Source organism: Psammomys obesus, unplaced genomic scaffold, assembly GCF_907164565.1.
Source record: "Psammomys obesus unplaced genomic scaffold, mPsaObe1.curated_primary_1811, whole genome shotgun sequence".
NCBI lineage: Eukaryota > Metazoa > Chordata > Mammalia > Rodentia > Muridae > Psammomys > Psammomys obesus.
In genome coordinates, this window is record NW_026596244.1 from 10,715,031 (window position 1) to 10,732,034 (window position 17,004).

The 17,004-nt window shown below is 43.3% G+C and overlaps 1 protein-coding gene across 1 annotated transcript in view; it reads right to left on the minus strand.

Annotated features, from left to right (window-relative positions):
• Window positions 1-3,751, minus strand: part of Npy2r (neuropeptide Y receptor Y2) — a 6,531-nt gene extending 2,780 nt beyond the window's left edge. Inside the window, exon 1 of the mRNA XM_055596657.1 lies at window positions 3,707-3,751. The gene's annotated coding sequence lies outside the window, so the exon portion shown is untranslated. The remainder of the gene's footprint in view (window positions 1-3,706) is intronic.
• Window positions 3,752-17,004: the final 13,253 nt, after the last annotated feature.

The window sequence follows — 17,004 nt, forward strand, 5'->3', positions numbered from 1 at the left end:
TCTTTCTTTCTTTCTTTCTTCCTTCCTTCCTTCCTTCCTTCCTTCCTTTCCTGTTACTTTCCTTCATTAATTTGTTGGCTTAGTAGGTGAGACCATGCACAATTCACCATGGTGGCACTGTAACATTTACTGAAACATGCATTCTACAAGCCTCTGCAAACCTGTATCCTAAGGAGAGCCCGCTGGGTGTTAAGACAGCAGGCAATACCTCTACTAGATTGCTTAAAGCAATACATTTTTTTTTTTTACTATAAATTCATTGTTAAGTGTATAAAAACACACAGATTCAATACCGTATTGGTAATACCTTGTGATTGTGAGTATGTTCACAAGAGGTTTCTGCCTTATCCAGAAAATCTTTTAATGAATTTGTTTTTTATCAATCACAATTGCATCTACTACCATTGGTTGGTGAATCATGTTTATTGAGCTCACAGACAATGCTGGCTAGCCTCATGGGTCCCCTTTCCTCTCCATCCAACCTCCCCTACTCACTTCACATTTTTCCTGCCTCAGTCCTGCTCTGTAGCACAGAGATGCACAGAACCTTCCCTCACTCCTAGCCTCCCAGGTCATCAGGATCCTGGTTAGTTGAGCACATGGAGGTAATTAAAGAGCAGAAGGCACGAGGGGAGCTGGGTTAGGGAATGAAGTGCTGGCTGTGCAAGTGTGGAGATGTGAAAAGAGCTGGATGCTGAGTGCACATCTAGAGTCCTAGCCCTTCTCAAGATGGGAGATGGAGACAGAACTCTCCAGAGATTATGGGTCAGGTATTCAGATGGATGCAGTTGTGAACAAGAGGCCCTGTCTAAAAAACAAAACAAAACCAAACAAAACCAAAGAGTGGAAAGGAAGGACCTACGCCTGAAGTTGTGCTCTGACCCCGGTATGTGTACAATGTCACACCTGCATTCACACACATGCATACATACATACATACTACTAAGCACACACAGCATAAATGCCCCTACACCCATACAGACCCTGCACACACAAGCATACATACCTCACACACCATACCTGTACTCATACACACTTACACATGCGAATGTGCATGCACAGATGTCATATACTCATGAACCTCAACACACACAGAAATAATTTTTAAAAGAAAACCACATGATTATAAGGCAAGAGGAAGGAAGAAGCCAAGGCTTGCTCCTCCCTCTCTCCGTGCTCTGGGAAGTAGTCTATGATCCTGGTTTCCACAGTATAGACCTACTATGATAGTTTCCTGTGGAAGGGCCTGTTTCTTGGGCCTAGGTCACACTGCCTCTTCCCCTGAGTTAAAGGCAACAATGAAATACTGTTCTTGCAATCCCAAGTTGGCCTAATTTTAAGTCTTCATCTCCAAAACTAATTATATAACCACTTCTTTGCATGGATTCCTTCTCTCCTACATCCTTCAACCGAATTTTGTTTTTTTTTTTTTGTTTTGTTTTGTTTTGTTTTGTGATCTTCTCAAAGCACATTTTAATTTGCTCTCCCATAAAAATAAATCTCCTTAGTGTGGCATTCAAGGCTCAATGCAATCTCTGCAGAAGCTCTGTCCTGATGCCCTCTTGATATTTTGATATATACCTGCTACTCTGTCATGCTGAATGGCCACCAAGTCAAGTCCACCTCAGGCTTCCCTGTGCCACTCTTCCCTCTCTGTGGTGAACTGAGGACTCTGTCATTGTCTTGGGCATCCAAAAGGCTCATGCTCCACTGCCCACAACTCAGGCCACACTGTGACTGTTCTAGTTGTCCAGCCTAGGACAGCAATCTTTTTGGAGACAAAAACTGGAACTTCTTGATTCATTGCTTAATCACTTAGTGTACCATCTAGTACGTTAAAGCCACTCAATAATTGGACAAAACCAATATAAAGCTAAACCAGAACACAATTTTACTAATGACTAGTACCATCTGTTTAATAGAAAGTCTAATTTCTATCCCGTTCTTTACTGAGCATAACAATACTCGGGCTTCCTTGCTGTGCCATAGCAGCCTCATGTCTGTTTCTGGTTCTTAATCAGGTACTTGCTTTTACAAAAGTCTGGCCTAAGACCCTCTTAATTCAGTTCTTGATTATAACCTTTTAAACTGCCTATCAGTATACGCCTCAAATAGACCCCCCCCCCACACACACACACATCATCTCCTAGCGGCCTGGGAGCTTCTTCGGTATTTTCTGTGTCTGCTTTACTGGATCATTCTACATAGGTCCCCATAGATTTCAAACAGAATGCTCCAGGGATTCCAGGCCCATCACCCTTATGGTACACATGACATTTGAACCATGGCCTGTTTGACATCCTGTCTCACTTCCCCCAGGCTAAGAGACTGATTTTGTAGAGCACAGTCACTCAGACCATACTTGTCAGCCAGAGTTGAGAAGACTCCAAAAGTTGGAGTTTGAAGGTTGCACAGATGGAACTGAGTGTCAGCACCAGCTTGAAAGGCACTAGGAAGAGGAGGGCATTTGATTTACAGACGCTCTCCTTCTTTCTTTCCAAACCTGTGTTCTCAGCTCTGAAGACCTTTTACTTACAGCTTCTCTGCAGGAATGGTTATTGATCTACAAGCTATTAGCATGTGGACACTACGAGCTGCATGTAGGCACAGTACTAGCCTTGGGCTAGGGCAAAGCAATACCCAGAACACAGAATCCATCATTCACAAAAGAGGCCCTGGGAAAATAGAAGAGAAAAAGGGGAAACACCTGTGACTCTCCAGAGGCCCCTAATCAAGCCAGAAGCTGGCAGGGGAGAGCTTTTCCTTGAAACAAGGCAAAATGAGACATTCAAGATATTCAAGAAATTTAAACATATGAATAGCACTGTTTCCTTGAACAGGTGCACCTTCAGTGAATTTGTTACAGAAGCATTTGGGTGTAGAAAAGGAAATGATTTTTTTTCTTCTGAGGCTGGAAGTGCTTCAATGGTGTTGAGGAACTCCTCGAGCTTTGACTGCTTGATGAAATCTGTGCAAACACAGATTTCTGAAACAGAATCACTCCAGGTGGGAAAAGCCAAAGATGTACACTGTCAAGTACATCTGCCAGCAATGCTTTCCCAGGGAAAACCCCCAGGCGCTAGGCTACAAACTACAACTACCTACACCTGTTGGTCCTTCTGTGAGGGGAGATGGGACTTTAACACTGCCACATATGATGGTTTGCCCAAGTAGAGCGATGGGTGGGTCATTAAAACGTCTGTGACTATTTCTCTTCCCTGCATCTGCTATTCCTGTCTCTGACACATAGTGTTGTCTCCTGCAGGCCACTGGAATTTTAATGACTGACCCCTACTAAGAAAGGCATTTAAATATTAGTATCATCTCCTGCATCGCAACCATAGATTTCTTCTAGCAGGTGATCCCATCCAGGGGAAATGAAACTCTAAATAAATGTCTACTTTTTAATAGCTTTGGAAAAGCCAACATGATCTTGTATCTAAGAAAGCGCTTGGTTTTTAAAAAGGCAACAGAATCATATCTTACTGTCTCAAACTGAGTGCTCTACCAAGGAATAGTCAATAATCTTCAGTAGAGAAAAAAAGTCTATCAAAAGAAGAACTAACCTGCCCATTTCCCGTGTTCCAGCTAAATGCGGGGAGGGAGGCTCCCCCTAGAAACACCTCCCCACCCCTGTTCCCTGGACAGGACCCCAGGGTTCTTTAGGGCTGTTCACCTCAGAAGGAAAGCTGGCGTTTGAACTTACTGCGTCGGCCCTCGCGTTTCTGTTCAGAAGAAGAAGCCGGGAATGTGCAGCCAACAGATCATCTAGACAGCCGTTCCGGGGTGGCCCTGGGAGGCTTCCAAAGCAGGTCGGATTCTGAGTGGGACAGCGTGAGCCTGCGAGCAGGAGAGTGAGAGCCACTGCGATGCTGTCACAGCCTGGCTTCTCCCTGGACCTCTAAAGGCGCTTGATCGGGACCCTGCACTGCATCGCGCAGAGCCCAGTGGGAGGGTGTGCGAAGAGGGAGGAGGGTCGGAGATGGAGGTGGAGGCGAACCCCGCCCTGGAAGGGAAGAACGTAGGTACCAGGGCAGCGGAGCTCAGGCCTCTCTGGGGACTGAGCCCTGTAAGTTCCCAGTGGTCAGGAACGCAAGGACACCGTCTGCCAACCTCGGTTGCCCGCGCGCAACTGCGCCCTGCGCCGCGCAGCGCCCCAGCCACCACTCCCAGCAGCTGCGACTCTGCCCTTCTGAGTTCATCGACTCTGCGGAGGAAAGCCAGGGTCGGGGGCGAGCCCCTGCTGCAGGGAGGAAGTCGGGGTCCGTCCCCAGCTACCCGAACGAGGTGCAGACGCCTCGGGCTTGCCGGAGTCCGCCTGGAAGGGGCTCTGCACCTCAACGCCCCGGGAATCCCACTCCGCTCTGCGAGTTTGCTGGTGTAGGAGCCAAGAGCGGCCCCTCGGAGCAGCTGGATCCCAAGGACAATCAGGCAGCACGCCGCGCCACAGCGAGGGCGCACAGCGGCGGTGCCCAAGTCCAGAGCCCGGTGGTCCAGCGGCAGCAATGCCCTTAACAGGTGTCCATGGAACCTTGCGCCTTCGGAGCACAAACCCGAGGTGTCCCGCGGTCGACTGGCCAAAGCTGTCACTCAGAAAGAATGACGAGTACAGCAGGAAGTCTTAAACCAGGCTTTCTTTGTCCAGTTACTTGACTTCAAAATTCTTCGCACTTGGATCTTAGAGCATCCGAGATTTCGGAGGAATCCGGAGAGCGCGCCTCAGGAAATGTTCTAGTTTGGAGCCTGCAGGCTGAATTCCCTTGTAGGAGTGAAACAGGACAGGCAGGACTTCCAGCCACCAGCGCTGGGAGGGCGAGAGGAGCTGCTTCAACTTTACTCCCCCAAACTCTTCATTCAAAGGCAGTCCTTCCGGAGGTGTGAGGCAGGTCGCTTTTCCCTCCTCAGTTTTAAAGGGGGCAGTAGAGCCTTATCCGGAGGAAGCATGCGACTGGACGCTTGGCTTCCCTTAAACACACCGTCACCTCACTGCGTTGATTTGTTGTTGCTTTGTTTTGTTTCGTTTTTAATTTCTGAAATGAGGATGGTCACACTGGTTCTCAGAATTTCTCTGAAACACGCAAAAAGAAGTCGGTTTAGATTAACCTTCTCTGCCAAAAAAAAAAAAAACAACAACAACAACAAAGTTGCACTTAGCTATTTTTAAAAGATAATAAATCCTCCCCCACATCATAGTATTAGTTACTCCCATTGTGAAATGGGTTTTCAGTCCCGTGACCCCAGAATGTCACATGCCCTACCTAATCTTATTTCACAGGGCATATGAAATTATGAAATCTGAAATCAATCTTCAGTTCATGTGATGTCATGCTAGAGAAGCTGCCTATAAAACAGAGTACCCGGAAGTAAACAGGCCTGCCAGTAGACCTGCTTAAAGCCCTTCTGTCTGTGTTTCTGCTTTCGGGAAAAGGCTCTTGCTCACACATGCGGTAGTTGAACAGATTCCATGTTTGCTTTTTTATTTTTATTTTTTAAGAGACACTGGGGAATGAGGGTGCCTAATGCATCATACATGCGGGAGTGGCTGCCTCTGAGCTGCAGCTTCACCCTGTTTTCCTGTTTCATTGTTTGTTTTGTTTGAGGACTGTGTCTTATTAAGTTTCCCAGGCTGTCCCAGTAGCCCAAGCAGGCCTTGAACCTGCTTGGCTTCCTAAGGAGTTGGCCTTGCAGTCTGTACCATCAAGTCCAGCTTTCCATGATTCTTAACGTTGGGAAGATGAAGATGAACTTCAGAAGCTTAGCACTAGTTCTCTTTGAAACACAGAAACAAATATTCCAGAAAGCTGATGAGCAGTGTTGCTGGAAGTAATTGTTTTGGAGGATTTTAACCCATTTCTCCAGCAGTGATTGCACTAAACACTCTCCTCTCATAACACTGGCTTTCAAAGGCTTCTAAGCAGCTGTATGTAAGCATTGAGCTTGCTCCCTTGGGCACACTCTGATCAACAACTCTAGTAATCACCAAGGGCTTCTCCGACTCCTGTCTTTCAATAAAGTGCAGAGTTGGACGAGAACCTGATCCACGAGGCGAAAGTCACTTCACAGTGTGACATATTATCACCGTGTTTTCGCCAGCTGGTGACACCGCACATTCGGGCCCTGAGTAAAGTCTGTTAAGGCATATGTGTGAGAAACCATAAGGAAAGTGAACCCTCCGAGGAAGGCCCATAAGCCTAGCAAGTGGCCAACTAGTGATTACTCCAAATGGAAACAGGACAGGCTCATCAAGCCTGATTTCTCTTTGTTGAGTACTTCGGTTCTTTGGGCCATTTCATACCTCTCCAGAAAAGGTGCTAATCACTCTTCAGATGGGGAGAAGGTAGAAGGCCCAAAATGCCTGCATAGCTAGGGCGAGCAGTATTTGCGTACTCACAGGATAGACAGTGGAGAAAGCGGAAAATGGTAAGAATGCACACAGCCCAAGGAATGCACAGCACACACAGGAGCTGAAAGCAGAGGCCTGTTCTCAGGTTCCAATAACTGCCCTGCAAAATCTCATTGTTTAAAAAAGATCTCTCTCTCTCTCTCTCTCTCTCTCTCTTTTTTACAAGAAGCAAAGTTCATATTCTTAAAAACTTCGACCAGTGAGATGGCTCCAGGGGCTGCAGCGTCACCAAGCCTGACAACCTGAGTGAGATCAGGGACCCCTCAGAGTTGAAAGAGAGAATCTGTTCCAGCACATTGTCACCTGAAGTACACACACTCACACACACACACATCCACACCCTTAAACACACACACACTTAAACACACATGCACACACATACCTGCATATGCCATAAGGCAGACACACACCTACACAACACACCCTACACACAAACACCTACACACACACATATACACACAAGCACACACATACCTGCATATACCACACAGGCAGACACACCTACACACACACACACACACACACACACACACACACATGTGTAAATGCAATGAAACATCTTTTGAAATAAAATGGTGCAAAGTGATTTCTTAAAAGTCAAGGCTCCAAGTGAGCCTATCAAAATAAATGCAAATAACAGAAAGGTAGAAGAAAGAAAAAAGGACAAGAAGGAGTGAGCAGTCCTCTGGACAATGGAGGATCTGCTCAGAGACCTCCAGGAGGCGTCTGAAACCATAACAAACGTGTCTGTAAAGTCTGACCCTGAAAGACTAACAGAAGCAAGCAGTAATGAAGTAGAACAATTATAGGAACCGAATGTAGTAAACTCTTTATAAGCATGTGTATTATGTGTATCATCCTGTAGGTAACTTTGTCCTCTCTTTGGCATATGTGAATCGCCGTGCTATCGTACTGTGCGGCCATTGCTGTAAAACAAGGATTGCTTATCCACGGACGGTCAACACTACCACAGTCTTTCTCAGAACCAGCGGAGGTGGCCACCAAGTGACACAGACACTGGTAGCATGTGTGTTATGGATACACTAGACATTAACATGACTCATACCCTGGGCAGGGCACATAGAATACGACAGCACAAAATTTCATCATCATATTGCTCAAACAGCGTGCAGTTTCAAATTATGAGCTGTTTATTGCTGGAATGTTCTATTTAGTGAGTAGAAAATGGAAATACTGGAAAGTAAATCCTTCAGTGAAGAGACTAAAGAGATATTTGCAGTCTAGACCTCTATGTTTCTCTACGTTATACCCTCTGGTGTTATTTGATATCTGATAATTCTCCTCAAATATGCTTTAAAAAATGGCTCCACCAATTTCCTCCACCCCACTGCCTATTCCTCAGTACATGCAAATCTAAAGGGCAGAGAGCCACAAACTGACTGCCAAATATGCTAGCTTTCCACTGCTACAGTATATTCAGGAGGAAACCAGCCGCAAAGTGGGTGGGTGTGTGGAGGCTCCCAGTTCTGCAATGTTGCCCTAGGGGCAGCAAGTCAGCAAGGAGGGTATAGAGATATCTGACCTCCTCACAGCAGGAGAGAGAGGGCAGAAGGGAGAGGGGATAGAGAGAGGCAGAGGGAGGGGGCAAAGAAGAAAAGAATGGACAGCAGCAGTAGCTGGGCCCTCATGGCCCCTTCAGAGGTATGGTCCTGTGAGGAGACCAGCAGACTTGCCTGGACTTCAGTTTCTTTCCCCTCCAAATAGTCGAAGCTACAGGTCATACCTTCAACACATGGTCCATGAAGCAGACATTATAGATTTCCAACCTAACACCAAATATGTCATTTTCTTCGTATTTCTGTTGAACTAGTGTTCACAGTCAAACTGCTAATGAAATAATTAGGGTGTTTTAGGTAGCTGGGTGAACAAATTTGAGAACAGTTTGTCATTTAAAAAGAAAAGTTCAGTGGCTTCATTATAGAGACTCAGTTTATTGGTACAAAGTAAATTATGGTGTGATTTGCTCCAGTCTAAAATTCATACTGAGAGCAAAGGCCTCTCCCACATAGAAATAATTTCATTTTTATTTTGGTTAAGAAAGTAATTTATAACCATAATAAAAAGTCGGCAATGACAAATACAGAAAGAAAAACATCCTCTGTTCAGTAGATAGTTTTGCAATAATAGTGATGTTTATCTGTGTTCTCCAATACAGCAGCTAGACGTACGTGGCTACTGAGCACCTAAAATGGGCAAGTGTGAGACTAAATTTTAATTTAATCTTAATTTGTGCACTAAACTAAATAGCTATGTAGGGGCAGTGTAAGCTGTGGACAATATATGTCTAAGAGTTTGCAAATCAGGATCCTCATTTTTGGAATATGGGTATAAATTCTCATGACTATTTTTTGTTTAGTTTTGTTGTGTTTTGTTTTGGTTTTTCAAGTCAGGGTTTTACTGTGTAGCCGTGGCTGTGCTGGAACTTTCTCTGTAGAGAAAGTTCAAGGCTGGCCTTGAACTCTCAGAGATCCACCTGCCTCTGCCTAACTAGTGCTGAGATTAAAGGCCTGGGCCTGGCTTGAGCTCTGATTATATGTAAACATCACAACCCTAATAATATGTCACAGATTTTTTTTTTCATTTTCTTACATGCAAATATACATTCCTTTAATGGTTGCCTAGGCCTAAACCGAATGAATGCATTCTGATTTTTTTTTAAATCTCTGTTACAGAGGAACCCATCAGTTATCTTATGTATGTTTATAGTACACTGGTCAAGTTCTCAAGTTCTTTGGAGGCAGGAAATATCAGAGTGCCTTTGAGTTCAATAGATTTTTTTTTTTCTTCTGCATGGGCTTGAGATGCTACAGTCCCAGAAAAATTGACAGCCACAAAGTTTCCCTAAGCCAGTGATTTTCAGGGAATCATCTCACGAATTCAAAGAATGAAATTCATGTGCTACAGAGGGTGCACTTTAGAGAATTGATTATAGTTATAGGTGGTAATAAGAGGTAGAAAGATAGATAACAGAGAGATGTCAGATAGATGGTAAATATGTAAATTATAGATGATAGATGAGGTAGATGATAGTAATAAATAGATGTGTGTGAGAGAGAAAGAGAGAGCGAGAGAAAGAGAGAGAAGGGCTACAATACAGCAAGAGATCTCAGCAAACAGAATCATCAAGCTTCTGGTAGGCAGTTGACTGGAATTCCTTAAAGACTTTATGTCAGAAACTGGGGTGAGGTCTAAGGGAGAGTTGGTCCATTCAGTTGGTGCAGCCATCAGGTGTCCAGGTCCTCTTTTCCATTTCAGCTACAGGGTTATGAGAGCTTCCAGGAAAGTGAAGGAGATAACTAGAACCAGGAAACAGCTCCCTGGAATTTCTGGGCTTTAGTAAGGAGACTCTGGGAAGTCCTGCTTTAGGGCCCTGTCCTACTGTGCCAGTTTTTACTTCCCAATCTCACCCCTCTTTAATATCTTTTAATATCTCTTTAGTATAAGTTTGAACAGGCAGTGAGAAAGACACTTTAAATCTTCTGTCAAGCCAAATTCATGCTGGACCCAAAGAATTTTACATGAGTGGAAAGGAAGCCAAGAAGCTTCCTATATGATAGGGTAACTTCTTTAGTTTGGTGGTGCTGGGACTATCACAGAGTCAGCATGCCGCACGTCATGTTCAGCTTAAAACTTCAGTGGCCTCAGACGAGCATGGTTGAGTCGTAAGTTTTAGCTGAAGGGCAAGTAATAGATGATAAAAGGCACAAGAGAATGAGTTTGTTTGGATTCCTCAGAGAAATGCCTTTTGGTTTAGCTGCGAGAAAAGTAGTTTTCTTCTCCCTTTAATGTCAAGGTTTCCTGAAAGATCATTAAATAACCTCCAAGCCAAGCCAGGCTGACTTAAATCACAGGCAGAACAAAGTAGAAACGGAATGAGGGAGCAGCTTCCAGAAATAGGAGAGAAGTAAACCATATAATTCAGTGCAACCTGGATAGGAAGGGCAAGAGTAGAGGGGCATGACACCAGGGAGCTCCTGTGACCCAGCTCAGGAACTCCAGCCAGGCAGCCAAAGGAGCTCCTGAGAGTGCACAGCATTTATTTACTCTTGGGGAAAACACCCAAGTCCCTACATGGAAACAACATTTAGTAATGATGCTTAATACAGATGACATTGACTCTGCTTTACCTAATCAGAATTTTTAAGGATGTAGTGATTATCCATAAAAGCGCTTCTCAAGGGAAAACCTGCTTGAAGTTTCAGAACAAAAACTACAGCACCTCTACATCCTGATGCCCACTGATTAAAATATAGATCTTCAGTAGGTCAGACACATATTTCCAACTGGAACTGGGTCTGTTGTAGACACGAGGAGGCCAACAGCTTGCAGGAAATACCTGGACAGACTCGACTGGGTTGCATCAGAGAGACATTAATAATAATCAGTGTGAGTATATTATTTATAAGTAATCTTTCATTTTAGAAACTCATTGACAGGCTGAGAAATGGTTCATGGGCAAAGCCCTTGCTGTTCAAGCAGAAGGACCTGGGTTTCATAAACCTAGAACCCATATAAAGCTAGACACAGTCTCAGGCATTTGTATTCCCAGCACATCAACAGAGAGATAGAAGAATGCCTGGAAGTTCATGGACCACTTAGCCATGTACATACAGCCACAATAATGAAAGACGGTTCCAGACAAGGAACAAGGCATAGCCTAACCCTCAAGGCTGTGGTCTGACATTACACATATGCTAAAGTACGTGTGCTTTCTTATGTGTGCGTGCATACATGTGTGTGTGGAAGGGCTGGTGGTATGGATGTATACATGTATACCATACACGTACACACTCTTAAAGAAAATATTTTCTCAAAGCTATTACAAATAGCCAATTTAACCATTGGTTCTGATGAAAAGTCAACAGGTTTATTTCCTTTTCTAACGTGAAGCTGGCTCATTTTGTAGTGAGCAGATGACTAAAGATGAAGGGACTTGAGATGGTCACTAAATGATCAATCTCACAAATTCCATAGACATTTCCTAAATTATTTTTACCTATGTACTTTTTGTTTTGCATGAATGTGGGTTATGAAGACAGGTGTCTCATTCAAGAAAAAAGAAAACAAGTAGTCACTCAAAGTAAAATAATAAATCTTAAATTCAGCATTAAGTATCGTTTGCTGTGTTTTTTTTTTGTTTGTTTTTTGTTTTTTTGTTTCTGCCGATTTGGAGTTTTTACTTCTGTTTTGAATTTTTAATTGCAGATTCAAAGTAATTAAGCAGGATTGTGAGAGACATACGCACATTTTGCTGAAATTTTTATCTCTCACTGATCATCTAAATGGTTCTGGAATAGTGAAAGGCTAAATCTAAAAGTATTTAAATGTAAATGATCTGTGGTTCAAATTTAAATGAAGGGACATTTTTTGCATAGGATTCAAAGTTTAATCAATGCAAATTTTCATCTGATTATATGAGACAGAGAAAACCAATGGATGATAAAGAAACTTCAGTTCTTCGTAATAAGTGTTTATCATCGTAAAGCATATGGAGACAAAATCTGACATATTTTCAATATATAATTTCAAAATATAATTTCACACAGTAAAACATTTAAATTTTAACTTTTTGAGAGGGTGAATTCAACACACTCTCATGTGCAAGCTTACCCAATGGATGAGAAGAGGCGGGTATGAATATAATTTTCACCTTTCACAGTGAAATGGAAAAATGGTTTTCTCAAGGTAAAGCTAGCCAAGCCTGACTAACGCATACATTACGATACATTTCATGGCCCACTACATTTTTATGGAAAACAATCATATAAAAGCCACACAAGCATTTCACTGACCACAGCTCCTGTAAACAAACCTTTGCTTAAGGCTCACTGCAGGCACTGTGTTAGACAAGGTCCCCAAAAAGCCGAATCACACTGCATATGGATGTGTATTAGTCAGTGTTCCCTAGAGGAACAGAATTCATAAAACGAATCTCCTTACATATATAAAGGGGATGTATTAGAGTGGTTTACAGCCCATGGTCCAGCTAGTCCAAACAAGTCCAATAACGGCTGCTTAACAACCAAAAGTCCAAGAATCCAGTAGCTGTTTAGTCCACAGGGCTGGATCTCAGCTGGTCTTCAGTATATTCAAGAATTCCAAATAAGCAAATAAGCGGGCTCTAATGCCAGTGAGGGAAGTGGCCTTGTCAGTGAGAGTGATAGTAAGCAGGCAAAAGGAAGAAGTTTTTGTCCTTTATATGAGCTGCCAGTACATGGTGTGGCCCAGATAAAAGGTGGCTCTTCCCACCCCAAAAGCTCTGCATTAAAGGATTATCTTCCCACATCAAAAGATCCAGATAAAAAGTGAACCTTCTCATTTCAAATGATTTAATTAATAATAAAAAAAAAGTCCCTCACAGGTGAAGCAAAGATGCCCCATCACAATGGCTAGGGACTGAATAATACAAGAGAGAGAAGAGGAGGCCATAGTCCAATGTGCCCTCCAAGCCCTGGCTTTCCACCAGGCCCCCAGAAACCCCACTGCCTCCCACTAGTACCATGGGGGCAAATGAGTCCTCAGCAATGGACGCTGGGAGACATTTAAAAATCCAAAGTGTACTGCCAGACTTTTGAATAAATATATACAGAAATCAGTGGAGATTCCTTGTAACATCAATAACAAAATTGCATAGGAAAGAACTCCCATTCATTCAAGGCTTCCAACTGAAGAGGAAGAGGAAGAAGAAGAGGAGGAGGAGGAAGACGATGACCTTGGAATAAACCTAGCCCAGGAAACAAAAGACTTCTACTGTCACACTAAAGAAAGAAACCGAAGAAGACACTGTAAGGTGCAAAGCCTTCTCACACTGTGTTGGCAGAATTAGTGTGGTGAAAATGATGACATTAACAAAGCAGTCTATAGGCTCAATGTAATTTCCCCCAAAAACTCTCAAGGATGTCCCTCACAGAGCTAGAAAACCAATCCCAAAATTCGTCTGAAATCACAAAAGACACCAAAGAGCCAAAGCAGCCTTATACAGAAAGAGCAACGCTGAAGGTACAATACCTCCTCTGAAATTATACTACAGGCCACAGTAACATAAACAGCATGGTAACAGCAAAAAGACAAGGATAGGCACACAATAACTCACAGCGGCAGCAGCACAGTTTTTGACAAAGGATCATAAACATACATTGAAGAAAAGACAAGCTCTCTACAAAGGGTGAGGCCAGAAGGAGAGTTCCACTTAGGAAGAACTGAGTTAGATTTGTGTCTCCCATTCTGAATAAACACACAAAATCAGTTCAAAGTGGTCACAGAGTTAAATGTCAGGCCAGAAAGTTTGAAACTTCTACAAGAAAAACAGAACATGTCAAGATGCAAGCACAGGAAAGAATTCTCTCCAAAGGACTCCAGTAGCATAGGAAATAATCCCAGGAATGAACAAATGATATTACATAAATGTAAACAAAAGGGAACTAATCAGAGGAGTGGAAGACAGCGTCACCAGGTAGGGAAAGTATTTTCACCAGCTACATAGCAGACAGATTAGTGTCCAGGATTAATAAAGAGCTAAGCATTAAGAAGGCAAATCATCCAATGCATAAATTGTCTGATGAATCAAATAGACAATTCTCAAAGGAAGAAATACAAACAACCATTACGTATTGTTTTATAAAGTGCTCAACAGAAACCAGGCAGTGGCGGCACACGCCTTTAATCCCAGCACTCTGGAGGCAGAGGCAGACAGATCTCTGTGAGTGTGAGGTCAGCTTGATCTACAGAGTGAGTTCCAGGACAGCCAGGGCTACACAGAGAAACCCTGTCTCAAAAATAACTGCACAACAGGTTCAGGTGAGATAGCTTAGCAGTTAAGAGTGCCGGTAGAGGGCTTGAGTTTGGTTCTCAACGCCCATGTCAGGTGACTCACAACTGCCTGGAACTACAACTCCAAGGGCTCCTATACCGCTGGCCCCCACGGGCATGTGAATGCAAACACACACACACACACACACACACACACACACACCACACTCTCACACACACTCATACACTCACACACACACAGAGGAGACAGAGACACACATGGACGCACATACGTGTGTACAAACAAATAAAATACATCTCTTAAAATTTTCTTTTAAAAGTACTCAACATTCTTAGCATCATGGAAGTACAAATTAAAACTTCTTTGAGATTTCATCGAACCCCGGTCAGAACGACTCTAAGCAAGGAAGTAAATGGTGACGATAAGAGCAGAGAAAGAGAAGGGAACCAGGCAGAGGAAAACACAGCTCATCATGTGAACTATTCCTCATTCATGACTCATAGACATGCTTCCTTCCTCTGAATCCTACCGGAAGTGACCACCACTCTTCCACATATGCCTGATGTCCTCACAGCCCTGTCAAGTTGTGTTAGGGCCTGATCTCCTCAGTATTTCCATCATGCTCTCTTTCCATGGAATTAATGTCTCTTTGAAAAACTCTATCACCAAGACAATCTGCTTCAGTGGCCCCCTTGAACTCCAAGCTGTAGGCCATTCAAAGGCAAAAAAAAACCCCACAAAAAACAAACAAACAAACAAAAAAACCATAAAAGCACACACACACACATCTATATTCACTCTTTTCTTCCTTTCTACCATTTCTGGCACTGTATATGTTTAGGAGTTATATGAGCCAGGCATGATGGCATACACCTCTAAACCCAGCACTCAGGAAGAAGAAGCAAGTGGATCTCTTTGAGTTTGAGGCCAGCCTGGTCTACAAAGTGAGTCCAGGACAGCCAAGGCTACACAGGGAAACCCTGTCTAAGGTTAAAAAAAAAAACTATGTGAGTTTTCTTTGTATGGCATCTTTGTCCTGTCTAATCCTTTATCTTGACTGCTGTCAGGGGGGAAAATGGTTCAACTGGAAAGGAAAAGTGGAGAGAATGGCCAAGCCATGGGTTGGACATGAGTTTGCAGTGGGTTGCACCTTTGGGTGTATTGCTTACTTTTGTTTCACTGTGACCAAACATCCCACAGAAACAGCTTACAGGAAGGAAAGCTTGTTCTGCTCATGGTTTCAAAGAAATTTCAGTTCCCTGAAGTCATGAGAATAGGAGAAAGAAATTGTCTGGACAGTCTAGAGTAAAAGTTCTGAGCTAAAAGACACCTGAACTGACTAGCTTCTTTTCTTGGCTAAAACCTGAAAGTGAAGCCTAGTCATTGCCCCAAGGCCAGGGTTGCCAGAAGAGTTTGAGTGAAAAAGTTTCTGGTTCTGCCATGGCCAGGGGCCAGCTGGGGAGGCAGGAAAGGGAGGTTTGATTTCTCCTTACCTTTTTTTTTTTTTTTTCTCTGAAGGGATATCCCAGCCCTGAAAACGATGTTGATGCTGTGACTGGAACCAGAAGACACCTTAACACCTGAGGTGGGACTGGATATGATCCCTCATATTCACTCCAAGTCAGGGAAGCCCGTTGACACCCTTTTCAAGTTAGTTCTGCTGCTGCACGGGAGCTCCCTCCCCCATCTGTCCCTATAGTAAAATACCTCTTTCTAAAACTTCTTGTCTACGAACCATGAATTTCAGTCTTCTCATTCACAAGACAAAACCTGAAAGTCAGTGGTGTAGGGCAACTTTGGCAGCCATTGAGTTTCTGTGACCCTAGCCACTCAGACTAAACACAGCACAAGGACAGACTACTTTGTTGCTCTCAAACACACACACACACACACACATTTTTCTTCTGACAGTAAGAAAGGCATGGTGCAATGGCCCAACCTGTGGCAACACTCACAGGAAGACTCCTCACAATAGGGACCAACAAGAAGAGATAGATGAGATTGGGGACTGAGCTGTTAACCCTTGAAAGCTCAACCTGCGTAATCTCGTTTTGCCAGCCAAGTAACATCTCCTAAAGAATCTACAACCTCAACAATTCCAAAGCCTGGAACATTATATTTAAGCACTATCCCTGGGGGAGACATTTCAGAGTCAAACTATAATATTAGGTTCTACACTGATCTTTACTGACAGAATTCCTATGTTTGAAACCTCTATCATGGTGCATGAGAAATACTTAAATTTTTTTGAAGTCTTAAAATACAGTTACCAAGTCTTTCAATTTACTCATTTCAATTTACTCATATTATTTAGATCAGACATAAATAAACAAAAAAATCCTCCTTTACTAATTCATTTCACATAGTACTTATCGTTATTCAGTTATTTCCCAATGCTGATAACCAAAAGCAAGAAGCACAGACTCTCCCAATCTTCTGGCAACTCTGTCATCTGGAATCTTTTGTTGTTGTTATTTCTTTCAATTTTTTTGTGGCAACATAAAAAATTGGCATTATAAGGCTTTTGACTGGCTCATTCATCTTGCTCCTGGTCTGTGAGGACATCCAAATCCGATAGAGAAACCACACAGTTTGCAGATGCTACTTCCTTAATTAAGTTAGCCTGAGAGAGAAAAAGGATACAGAAGATGTGAACATCGCCTTCTGTTAAGTTGCATTATATAGTATCACAGGCATCGTAGTGGTTGCCAGGGATGGGGGCCTGAGCCAGGTGCTTCCGGACTCTTGGCCTTTTGACCAAAGAACTGAAAATAAGGGCTTGCAAACATCTGCAAAGGAAGCAAGACGA